Source organism: Ptychodera flava, chromosome 4 (genome assembly GCF_041260155.1).
Source record: "Ptychodera flava strain L36383 chromosome 4, AS_Pfla_20210202, whole genome shotgun sequence".
Lineage (NCBI taxonomy): Eukaryota > Metazoa > Hemichordata > Enteropneusta > Ptychoderidae > Ptychodera > Ptychodera flava.
This window is the reverse complement of record NC_091931.1, coordinates 47,724,459-47,736,140: the sequence shown is the minus strand read 5'-3', so window position 1 is coordinate 47,736,140 and position 11,682 is coordinate 47,724,459. Positions and strand designations below refer to the sequence as shown.

General features: G+C 36.9%; 1 long non-coding RNA gene across 6 annotated transcripts; it reads right to left on the bottom strand.

The window, feature by feature from the left end:
- Positions 1-6,470: 6,470 nt before the first annotated feature.
- LOC139132015 (uncharacterized) lies at positions 6,471-11,682 on the bottom strand. Of its 6 annotated transcripts, XR_011552235.1 has the most exons (5): positions 10,756-11,682; positions 9,996-10,095; positions 8,595-8,643; positions 7,999-8,137; positions 6,471-6,579 (listed from the first exon to the last, which is right to left on the bottom strand). It is a non-coding gene; the product is annotated as an uncharacterized lncRNA (long non-coding RNA). The 6 variants fall into 6 exon arrangements; XR_011552230.1 differs by lacking the exon at positions 8,595-8,643 and having other exon boundaries at positions 10,756-11,644; XR_011552231.1 differs by lacking the exon at positions 8,595-8,643 and having other exon boundaries at positions 10,986-11,644.

Sequence of the window (11,682 nt, the reverse complement as noted above, 5' to 3'; positions counted from 1 at the left end):
CAGCCTGGGAGCAGCTACCGAAAAAGCGCGCTTTCCATAATGCTCCTGATTATAGCGAGGTTCGACAAGTTTTGTAGCATTTGCAGAACGTGTTAGTCTACTAGGCTTGATAACAATGAGAAGATCTGACAAATAAGTTGAAGCTTGGCCATGGAGACATTTGTATGTAAGCATAAGAACTTTGAAATCAATTCGATGGATAACGGGAAGCCAGTGTAACTCTTGAAGAACAGGTCTGATGTGTTCGTGTTGTCTAGTACGAGTAACAAAGCGAGCAGCTGAGTTCTGTATGTGTTGTAACCGGTTAATGAGATAATCAGGTAGATGAATGTACATGCTATTACAGTAGTCTAGGCGTGATGTTATGAAGGCGTGGATTAATCTTTCAGTAGTTTTGCTATCCAAGACGTTACGGATACGACCTATGCGATTTAAAACAAACGAGGCTGACTTAGGGAGCGTTCAGTTTTTACGGCTGGGGGGGCGGCAAAATCTTGTCGCCGGTGTTCAAAAAAATATAGACCCCCCCTGCATTTTTCGTGACATAAAGATGACCCCCCCCCTTTGTCAGACGAAAAAAATTGATGACCCCCCCCCCCCCCCCCGCTTAAAAATAACTAAACCCATACGTCAAATTTACCCGCATGGTTTGGATTTGAACTCCGGTACACCGCGCACTTTATTCGTGTAGCAGAGATGCCAGTGCACAAACTTCTCAGCCACATCCATTGAAACGTCTGTTAATTAGGACGACTGTAAGGCAATTTTTAACTTCATTTCAATAGACAACTCATGTCCATGGACATTGTATAAAGTGAACTTTATTGGAGTGGTTCGCCAAAGGCAGCCCTCCGGTTAAGAGGGTCATGGGCCATTACGTAAAGTCAACTTTATTCTAGTGGGCCACCGGTACCACCGGTAAAGAGGGTCGATCATGGCTATTGCATAAAGTAGACTTTACTGGAAAGGGCTGCTGAAGGCGCACGGCCATTAAGATTGCCGTGGGGTATTACATAAAGTCAATTTATTGGAGTGGGCCGCCGCAGGCGGCCCGCCGGTAAAGAGGGTCGATCATGGCCATTGCATGAAGTAAACCTAATTGGAGTGGGCCGCCAAAGGCGTCTGCCTGTTAAGAGGGTCATGGGTAATACATAATGTACATTTATTGTAGTGGGCCGCCGAAGGCAGGCCCGCCGGTAAAGAGGGTCGATCATGGCAATGGCATAAAGTGAACTTTATTGTTGGTATTATGTTTTTGAAATGTGGTGACCCCCCCTTTCTTACCAGTGAAAAGCGATGACCCCCCCTTTGCGGATTCCAAAATTTTGATGACCCCCCCCTGGATTTTGCCGGCCCCCCCCCCCCCGGCCGTAAAAACTGAACGGTACCTTACAAACTTGCATAATTTGATTATGAGCTAAAACAACACTGTCAAAATAAAACCCAAGGTCTCTGACAACGGATGAAGGTGCAATTAGATCTGTTCCGACACGTAGTCCAGGTAGAGGTGTATGAGGTCTGAATTTCGAATGAAAGTGAATTAATTCTGTCTTATTATCATTTGAAACAAGCTTATTAACGGCCATCAATTCACGGATCTCGTCCACACAGGTTTCAATCTGTAATTTTGAATGATCATCCCGCTTACAAGTTAAATAAACTTGTGTGTCATCAGCATACAGCATGAATCTTATCGAGTGTTTTTCGAGTATGTTGTCAAGGGGGGCACAATAAAGTGTAAATAATAATGGCCCTAAGACACTGCCTTGTGGGACTCCATATAAAAGTTCACGTGGTTCAGAAGCGATATCATTCGCCATTACACTCTGAGTCCTTCCTTTTAGGTATGATGCAAACCAATCAAGTGCTTGTCCCTTGATGCCAAACGAGTCTCTACACTGCAAATTCTTCTAGCTCTCCGGCAAGCTAAATTCGTGCTAGATTCTCACCGGTTTATTTGTCGCTGAACGGATTGCTTCATTTTCCCTAAATTGGCTTGCTTTTGGTTTGTTTTCAGTTTGCCTACAGGCCACTTGATTAAACAGACTGGCAAGTTAACAGACCACACAGAGTGTAGGACTCGGTTTGCTGGCAATCCACTACATGTATCTAAAAAAGCTTGAATTTAGACCAAATTCAAAAAAACATCAGTTTACAGGCAAGCCAGGTCTTCCTTGTTAGACTGGCATGAATGTGGTTTGCTTGCAAGCCATCCATAATACTTTTGTGGTCTGTCGGCAGCCAGGAGAGCATCCAGTTTTAGGTAGGGCGGGGCTGGGTGGGGGAAGGAGGGATATGGTGCTGGCATGGAGTGATTGGGCACTGACGACGCCTTTACTGTCTATTGTCCTCTTAGAGTCAATTTAATCCTCTTTCTATCAGGTTCCATAGACAAAGCTTGGATATTAATATCACTTAGGAGAAAGAGGATTAAAATGACCTAGTCTTGATGTATATACCCAGTACACTAAACGCTGACAAACTGCATAATCCTGTAAGAAACAGTAAAGAAACCCCAATAAAATGGCATTTTGTCCAGTGAAAGGGAGAGAGTTATGGTGGTAATCTGTGAAAGAAATCACACAGAGAAATGTCTTCAGTGTTATTATGATTATTATTGATAAAATGAAAATTCCCGACAAAGTTTTACAATTACGGTAAATATGACTTGACAAACATTTATGCTAATAATAATAATAATAATAATAATAATAATAATAATTTGAATATATATATATACGTAAGCAAATAATAAGTGTAACTTGGTACGAAATAAAATACAGCAAAACCTGTGTTATCTCAACTTTGCCTAAATAGAACAGTAAAACTTTAGAGGTTTTCAAGTCCATTGCCTATCAGCACAATGACAAATATTCCTAAATATCATTTCAAAGATTTCCAGTCCAAGTGGAGATAGACAGGTTTTGCTGTATGTGAAAATATTTAAAACATAGGGCCAAAGTCCCTGAAGCTACTATAGACATGGATACAAAATTAAGTATTTCCTGACTGTATGGAATTATCTCACTAAGGTCACACTAGGGATATGTAAACCAAATATTAAAGCTGTCTGACCAGCGGTTTTGAAAAAACAAGCGACTCAACAGTTGACAGAGCTCTGCTGTGTTATGTAGAGAATAACCTTTTGTGACACATGTATTGATGAAGAAGGTGGATATCTTTGATAGCTCATTTCAGGATGGCCTGACCAAAAATGGAGAAAAATTCCGTAAAAATACAGATTTGCATATTTCATCAGACTATATTAGTCTATAATAGCAAATAAACAAGAGTTAATTACATTCTAATTAAAGTAAACAAGACTTGCTTAAATCAAGATTTACGTCATAAAAAAACAGCATATCTGTCAGGTTATAAAGAATCTTGAGCTGGTTATCTTTCAATATCAGTGTTTTCATCCTATTAATCAAGCACATTTTAACTTTCAAATTAACATTGTAAGTAAGTTCTGTTGAATAAGTTGAGACTGTACGTACTCAGAGAAAGCACACTGAAGAGACAAATGTTTGAAACTTAAGAAGTTCAAGGTCATCAAAAGCATTATAAGGAATCATGTTACACTTTCATTGCACTGTTTACACAGATTGCATAATTGCTATAAATAGCACATGAGGAATCTTGCAGCCCAGCTTTACCATAAAAACCCTATCACTTTGACCACTCTTTTAACTGACCACTCTATTTTTTTCCTCAAAAAGTAATCTTATTATATCCTTACCAAGTCAACCATAAATGGAAATTAGAACTTTCTCTATCTCTATTTATTTGACCACCCTATCATGACAAACCGTTATGAGTAATTTCTTTTAGATAACATAAATGGTGGTTCAGAATATGTCAAAGTTGGGATTCAGGAAAGTTGCCTTTACATGTTTTGATCCTCCAAGATGGTAAGTATTTCACTATGAACTGTCAAAAAAAGTTGAACTTTCTGATAATTCCACACTAAAATTATTTTGGCTTTGATGATTTCCTAATTAATTCAATTATTTAAAATCATATTAATTATTTTTTTTCTGGGTGAATTGATAGGGTTCATACAGTACAAGAATAACATACAATGTAAGTCAAATTTTGACCAAAAATGACAAAAAAATTCCTTTAAAATACACATTTGCATATTTCATCACATTTGAACAAATCTAAGTTTGGTTATCCCTAGGGACCTGTATACCGAATATCAAAGCTGTCTGATCAGCGGTTATGAAGAAGAAGATTTTTTACCAAAAACACCTTTTTTGGCATTAATTTGCCCATTTTCAACAATATCAAAAAATTAAAAAAAACAGTTTCTCAAAATCATATTTTTGATCTACACAACAAATATCAAATCAGTAAGTACTGCAGTTCTCAAGATATTTGAGTGGACGGACGCCTCACAAACGGACATACATACATACATACATACATACATACAGACTGACGACGGACGCCGGACGGATACCCATCCCAATAGCTTCTATAGACTATAGTCTATAGTAGCTAAAAACTATAGGACTCTAAAATGAAAAAGTGCTGATGAAGAATTTAAAATATACAAGTCAACAGTTCAATGAATGGCATAAAAAAACATCTGATTCCAAAACATAGTGTCAATGACACTGTCACTCCAATTTAATCTAGGTCATTCCCAGTGACTAGAATACATTAAGCCTGTCAAATAAGTAATTCTGAAGAATAAATTCTTTGAATTGAAACTGAAAACATTGCTTCAATGACACTTGGCTCACATTTGGTTTGATGTGACAGGCCAGAGTGAGTATATTTAAAGTTTATTCCTGAGAACATGCATACCAAGTTTCAAAGTAATCAGATGAGCAATTTCAGACCAACACAAATGATAAAATGAGTTGCTAAAAATTTATATAAGAAATTATCCTCATCATATCAATATGACAAGTATGGTTATCCTCAGTGATTTTTATATAAAATAAAAACAATTGTGAATAATGTTTAATATTTCTAGTGGCACATGCCTGATCAGTAAGTACTTGTTATGACCATAAAAACCATAGTGAGGTCATCCTTGAAAACAAAATCAATTTTAATTGCAATTGGTATTGGAGAAAAAGATCACAAAAAATAAGCTGGAAAAGTATAAAAAATTCAAACGAACATATTATGTAAGTGCTAGATTGCTGAATTAGGAGTTCCTGGGACCGGTGGTATACCAACAATATTTTTATCATAGGAAATACCAAAAAACTTGCTGATACAAATGTGACCAACATTTGCATAAAAGTCAGAGTACTTTCAATAGTTAAAATATCTATTATCATGCTAATTTAACAAACACCTACTAATAGCATCCCTACAAAGCTAAAAGCTATACTTGAGAGCTGTCAGATAAACACTACGTGAGAAAATGCTTTTATGAGAAAATAGCAAATTTTCCAAAACATTATTTTTAAACATCCATAGTGGACAATTTTAATGAAGATTTCTGAAGTTGAGCAATGTAAAACAATGCCAATACATATAATATGTGCGCAATCTTTTGTACATTTTGACATTAACAGTTGATAAGGGCTCCCAAGGAAGCTGCACATTGACTTTGGAAGCTGTAAGACCAGCCATATCAGACAAGAAGCTGTCAAACCAAACACATCAGACAAGAGGCTGTTTGAAAACACTACAAAAGTCAGATAAAAAAATTGCATATGCAAGGTATTTGCCTTTGATAATATCATAAATCAGTCATAGTCAGGGCTTGTAGTCCAAATATCACATGGTGAATGTCATCTGAGCAGTTTAGTGAAGACTAAATTTGAGGACAGACAAAATGAATGAGTCAGCTTATCTGATCAGCTTCCCATCTCTGACAGCAAAGCAAAAATAGTAAAATGAAAAGTTTTCTTAATACTCCAATTGAGAAAACAGGCATACATACAAGTCCTACTTTTGATGTTTCATGATTTTCAGAAGACATTGTCTTGCTATGACTAAATTACACATTTCCCGTAATAGCAAGTCCTAACTGTCTTGACCCTACCCTGGATTGTATTTTTTCTTTAGATGTGAGCCAAAAGTATTCTAAAAACTGACATGCACTCTTTACAGCTCGAGCATAGTCAAAGTTACACAGGAAATGCACTACCATATAAGAAAGGAGTGCAAGAACAAGATTATTGCTTCAAGGAAAATAACAAACTGCTTAACCTTCTCCTCATGCACCAAAAATGCACCAAAACACCCAAACGAGGAAGTCTGCCATCTTTTCCTCCTTTCACAGAAGTTTTCCAGTTTCCTATGAAGAAAGAATAATCATGGTAAAAAATATTTAACCAATATAAGACAAGGTTCTTTATAAAACTCTGAAAGGCTTTGTTCTTAAATTTGTCCAGCATGTGAACACGGAGTTAAACCACTACTGTGGTGACAGAAGCTTACTCAAAAGTGACAAAGAGTATAATGAACATGACACAATATTATCAAGTTATTATGTTGAATTACTGAGAGATATCATACTTACATCAACAATGGTTACAATCTTCCCCAGTGCACTTTGACCTCCAAAGGTGATCTCCAACACTCTGATAACTGCCAATGTTCTGATCCCTATAGGGAAAATGCCAGAAATATTGTGCATTATATGTCTTATCATTAAAATACAGTCTTTTTATACAATCATTCTAGGGCAAACCTGTTGATGATATTACATAAGTCTAGCATATTGCATGTCATTCCATTTTAAATTTCAGGTGCATCTGACTCAAAATTGCATCGAAATGTAAAACATATAAGGTAATAGAGTCAATGAATCATTGACTGTACAACTATGTACTACAGCACAATATTCTACCCTACTCAATACTGTACTACTCAATAACAAGCAAGCATGGATAGATTTATTACGCCAATCTTTCCAACTTTAAAAACATAGGGCCAAAGTCACTGAAGCTACTATAGACATGGATACAAAATTAAGTATTTCCTGACTATATGAAATCATCTCACTAAGGTCATCCTAGGGACCTGTAAACCAAATATTAAAGCTGTCTGACCAGCAGTTTTGAAAAACAAGTGACCCAACAGTCGACAGAGGTATGCCGTGTTATGTAGAGAATAACTTTTTGTGACACATGTATTGATGTAGAAGGTGGATATCTTTGATAGCTCATTTCAGGATGGCCTGACCAAAAATGGCAAAATTAGCTGCAAAAATACAAAATTGAAGATTTCATCATAATTTCAATATATTACATTAAGATAAAGCCTAGGAACCTGTATACCAAATATCAAAGGCATCAGACAAGTAATTTTTGAGAAACACATTTTTTGACCAAAAATGGCAAAAAATGCACCAAAAATACAAAATTGCAGATTTCATCATAAATTCAATATATCATACTTAGTTCATCTGTAGGAACCTGTATAATACACACCAAAGCTGTCAGACAAGTGGTTTTGATGAAATAAAGTTTTGACCAAAAATGACAAAAAAATTCCTTAAAAATACAGATCCTTGCATATTTCATCACAATTTGAACAAATCTAAATTGGGTTATCCCTAGGGACCTGTATACCAAATAACAAAGCTGTCTGACCAACAGTTAAAAAGAAGATATTTTACAAAAAACGCCTTTTTTGGCACTAATTTGCACATTTTCAACAATGTCAAAAAATTGAAAAACTAGTTTCTCATAATCATATTTCCATCTACACACATATATCAAATCAGTAAGTACTGCGGTTCTCAAGATATTTGAGTGGACGGACGCCTCAGTAACGGACATAAATACATATAAACATACATACAGACTGACGCCAGACGGGTACCCATCCCAATAGCTTCTATAGACAATAGTCTATAGTAGCTAAAAACAGAGACCTTGGAGTAGTGTCTATTCATTTATGTGTACATTGTTTATGAAACTTCCATTAAGGTACCAGAATAGCAATTTACATGTCATTGCTTTGCTGTCTATCATATTATGCCCGTTTTTCATGCTTGTAATACCTGGTAACAAGATTTACCTTTGACATCAATGTTTTGTAACAAGCCATACGTGATGAGACTGTCTTCAATTGCTTTCCAATCAGCCTGAAGCTCATCTCTGGTTACTTGTGGTGAATTTGAATTTTGCTGGATGATGTATATCATATCCTCTACAATCTGTACAGAGAAAAGATGTTGGATCTTGAAATACATAGTATGGTATTTGGACTCTGAAACATTCGCTATAGTTCATCACTAATGAGCAATCACGATGATATTCATGGAGCAAAAGAAGATTTTGCCATACATATTTTTGTAAACATTGAAAGTTGACATGTAATTTCCCCCACAAACTTCATATACAAATGATGGCTTGTTTGAATGTTAACAGTATGTAAAATGTTTACCAAGCTTGCCATGGAGGCCCCTGGCACTTAAGGACTGTTGTTAGTAAAGGTGAATAGTGAAATGTTTCCTGGAGAAAAGTTTGAGGAAAATGTATGCTTTTGAATTTGTGGTTTGTACTACCTCAATTTAAACTCTATGGTTCACTACTGAAGAAAGTGACTACAGGATAGAGCGCTGTGTGAGTGAAAAACATATTACAAAATGAAATGCAAAATTAATTATATACTTATATGTCTTATTCTCCTCCTTCGCTTCTTCCGATCTTTAAAAATTATCTTTCCATTATCAATCGGGAAACCATTTTAGAAAATAGAAAATAAAGTTGATTGCATTCACTGTTTGATACTGAAAATGGTAAATATTCATGAACACAACGTGTGTGGAATTAAATCAGTTTTCACGTGAGATTGAATCCAGCTACTTTGAAACTGAAGATAATTTGACATTGAGGATATGTGAACATATTTGTGTAATGCCATCGTTCCTTATGGATTGTGAATGTAATTGATGCATAGGCAGGTGTAAACCAAAACATACATTGCACGCACAACACAGCCAAAAACTTATACATCACGTGCAATCCTATTGGACACTATTTTCACTGGCAGCGACTGTATAATTACACAAATGTGTAAAAATTGTGCATTCCGGTGACAAGTGCCACAGGCAGCTACGCTTTGAGACACACTGCACATACACACACCTACACAACGTATCATGACGTGTAGTTGGTTTTCACACTGACACAATTTGAACACTGGGTCCACCTGTTTTTTTTAAAAGTTCTCATCCATATTGTGGCAGGCAGGTGTAAAACCAAAACATACATTGCACGCACAACACAGCCAAAAACTTATACATCGCGTGCAATCCTATTGGACACTATTTTCACTGGCAGCGACTGTATAATTACACAAATGTGTAAAAATTGTGCATTCCGGTGACAAGTGCCATAGGCAGCTACGCTTTGAGACACACTGCACATACACACACCTACACAACGTATCATGACGTGTAGTTGGTTTTCACACTGACACAATTTTGAACACTGGGTCCACCTGGTTTTTTAAAAGTTCTCATCCATATTGTGCAATTGTGTATCAGTTATTTTACTCACTTGTATGCAAACAAAACATTGTGTAAAGCTTCCAGTAGTATAAAAAGCGACCTAGCGAGCAATATAGCTGTGCTGTGTTTTGTAGAGAATAACTTTTTTTGACATATATTGATGAAGGTGGAAATCTTTGATAGCTCATTTCAGTGGCTGGACAAAGAAAGGCAAAAATAGCTGCAAAAATACAAAATTGCAGATTTAATCATGATTTCGGCAAATTTAGGCAAATGTGAACATCACAAAGTTTACAAAAATCTCTGTATGATATAGTTTTTGATATTTCAAATATAAAGTTTGATTATTTGCATATAAATTTTATGATCAACTTGGATTAAACACAAAATAGGTTAGTTTAAAGCATGATCAATTATGATAACTGTTACAGTATACTGTAAATATTGGATTTAGATAGGGTGGCCTATCATCTCTGAGAAGATTATTCATTTGATAGAAGACACTCACAGAATACACAGTATAATACATTGCTATGGTGAGAAAGGAATTAAACCTTACCTTAACTTTCTCTATGAACTGCAAAATGGCCCTTCGGCCTAAAGGTTATTGACGTCATTCCATTGTAAGGAAAGAAAATCAGGCCCATCAATCATTTGATCTGCAAAAGAAAATAAGATGAATTTGCTTTATCATGTTGACCAAGTTTGAACACATGAAGTCTGAGACACTGAACCTTATGACTACGCTGGCAGTAATTTAATCGCTTTTGGCGGGAAAGAAAGACGGCAAATGACTCATTGGTTACAGATAAATCTTGCGAGACTGAATTAGAATGAAGTGTAAACAAGGGACATCTGTGTGAGGAGCAGATGAGAGGGTTTCATATGTTCTACCATAACATTTCTCAGCACTGTCCAAGCTCTGCATTACTGACCGCAGAGCTGAAATTGTTGAGGAATAATCACCTTATATAAGTATTTCCGCTGCGTAGAAAATTTCCTGCCGTGAAAACAGTAAAACGTATAGTATAGTATAGCAATGACGTTTGAAAATCAAACACAGGGCACACCATTTATGCGAACCCAATCGTAACTTGATACCACAAGCGGTGCGAAAAAGAATTTTGGCAGGTAAATCTCTTCTTGTTGAAGTTTAGCCGAGGTTGAATTTGATTTTTGTTAGCCTTCTACTCACATAAACATACCTACACAATAATTTTTGGCAATATGAATTAGTATCTTATAAAACACGACTTATCTTCTCCCCGTCTGTCTTACTGTGGTGGTGAAATGATGTATGAATTCCTTCACAGAATTACCTTAGTCATGGCCTCTGCTACACAATGTCGATGGATATGTAAAACGGTGACATGAAATGTTAGATAACAGCAGATTCAAAGACGTTTAAGATCATGTTGTAGTCCCAATTAAGTTCAGCTGAAAGTTGCACGATAAAATGATGAAACACCCAACATTTAAGGAAACAAGAGTGAGAACACTGTAAATAAGACCGTGGGGCCTGTCATGTAGGTCGGACGATCTTGACTACCGTTGAGAATTTTCAAGCTGAAGCTCTTCCTGTGACATGTTAGCGACATGCGGCTGTTTAGTCCAGTTAGCCATTGTCTTCACCGTATACCGGGTACAAAGGGCGGGCGGATAGTTTTGAAGAACACAGTGCAGTCACGTTGCACTGTCCTGCGTCCCAGTGTTGAGGCACCCGCAAGTGAAATAACAACTGAAAGGCGCGGTCCATCGCACTTGTACTTGATCATGTTTATGAGAGCGGATGCAGGGTCAAAGGTTATGAGACGCTCCCACACAAGGCCGATCAAAAATGTAAAGTATCATATTGCCATATTTTTTTCTCTATCTTATTCACACCTGAACGTTGACACTCATTATCGTAAATATGAACATTTTCTCATGATGATTTCAGGGGTAAAAGTATCAAACAGTGGAAAGCAAACTGGGCCACGTATATTGACCTCTTACCCTCTTTACATATTCGTGCCTCCGCCCCTCCGTCCCATGGCAACATTGAACGAAGGTCGAAAAACTTGAAAATTAAACTTGTTGTGTAATTCAGTGTGTAACTTGGAAATGACATGCAAACGTGGCAAGCATTCCTGCTTAAAATATGACCCTATGTGCGCAATCGTGCACGTTCCATTCCAGCCACCGCGCTCATGTACACGGCAGTCATAGCAACGTACCATCGTCATTCTCCGCCGCACTTCGAATAC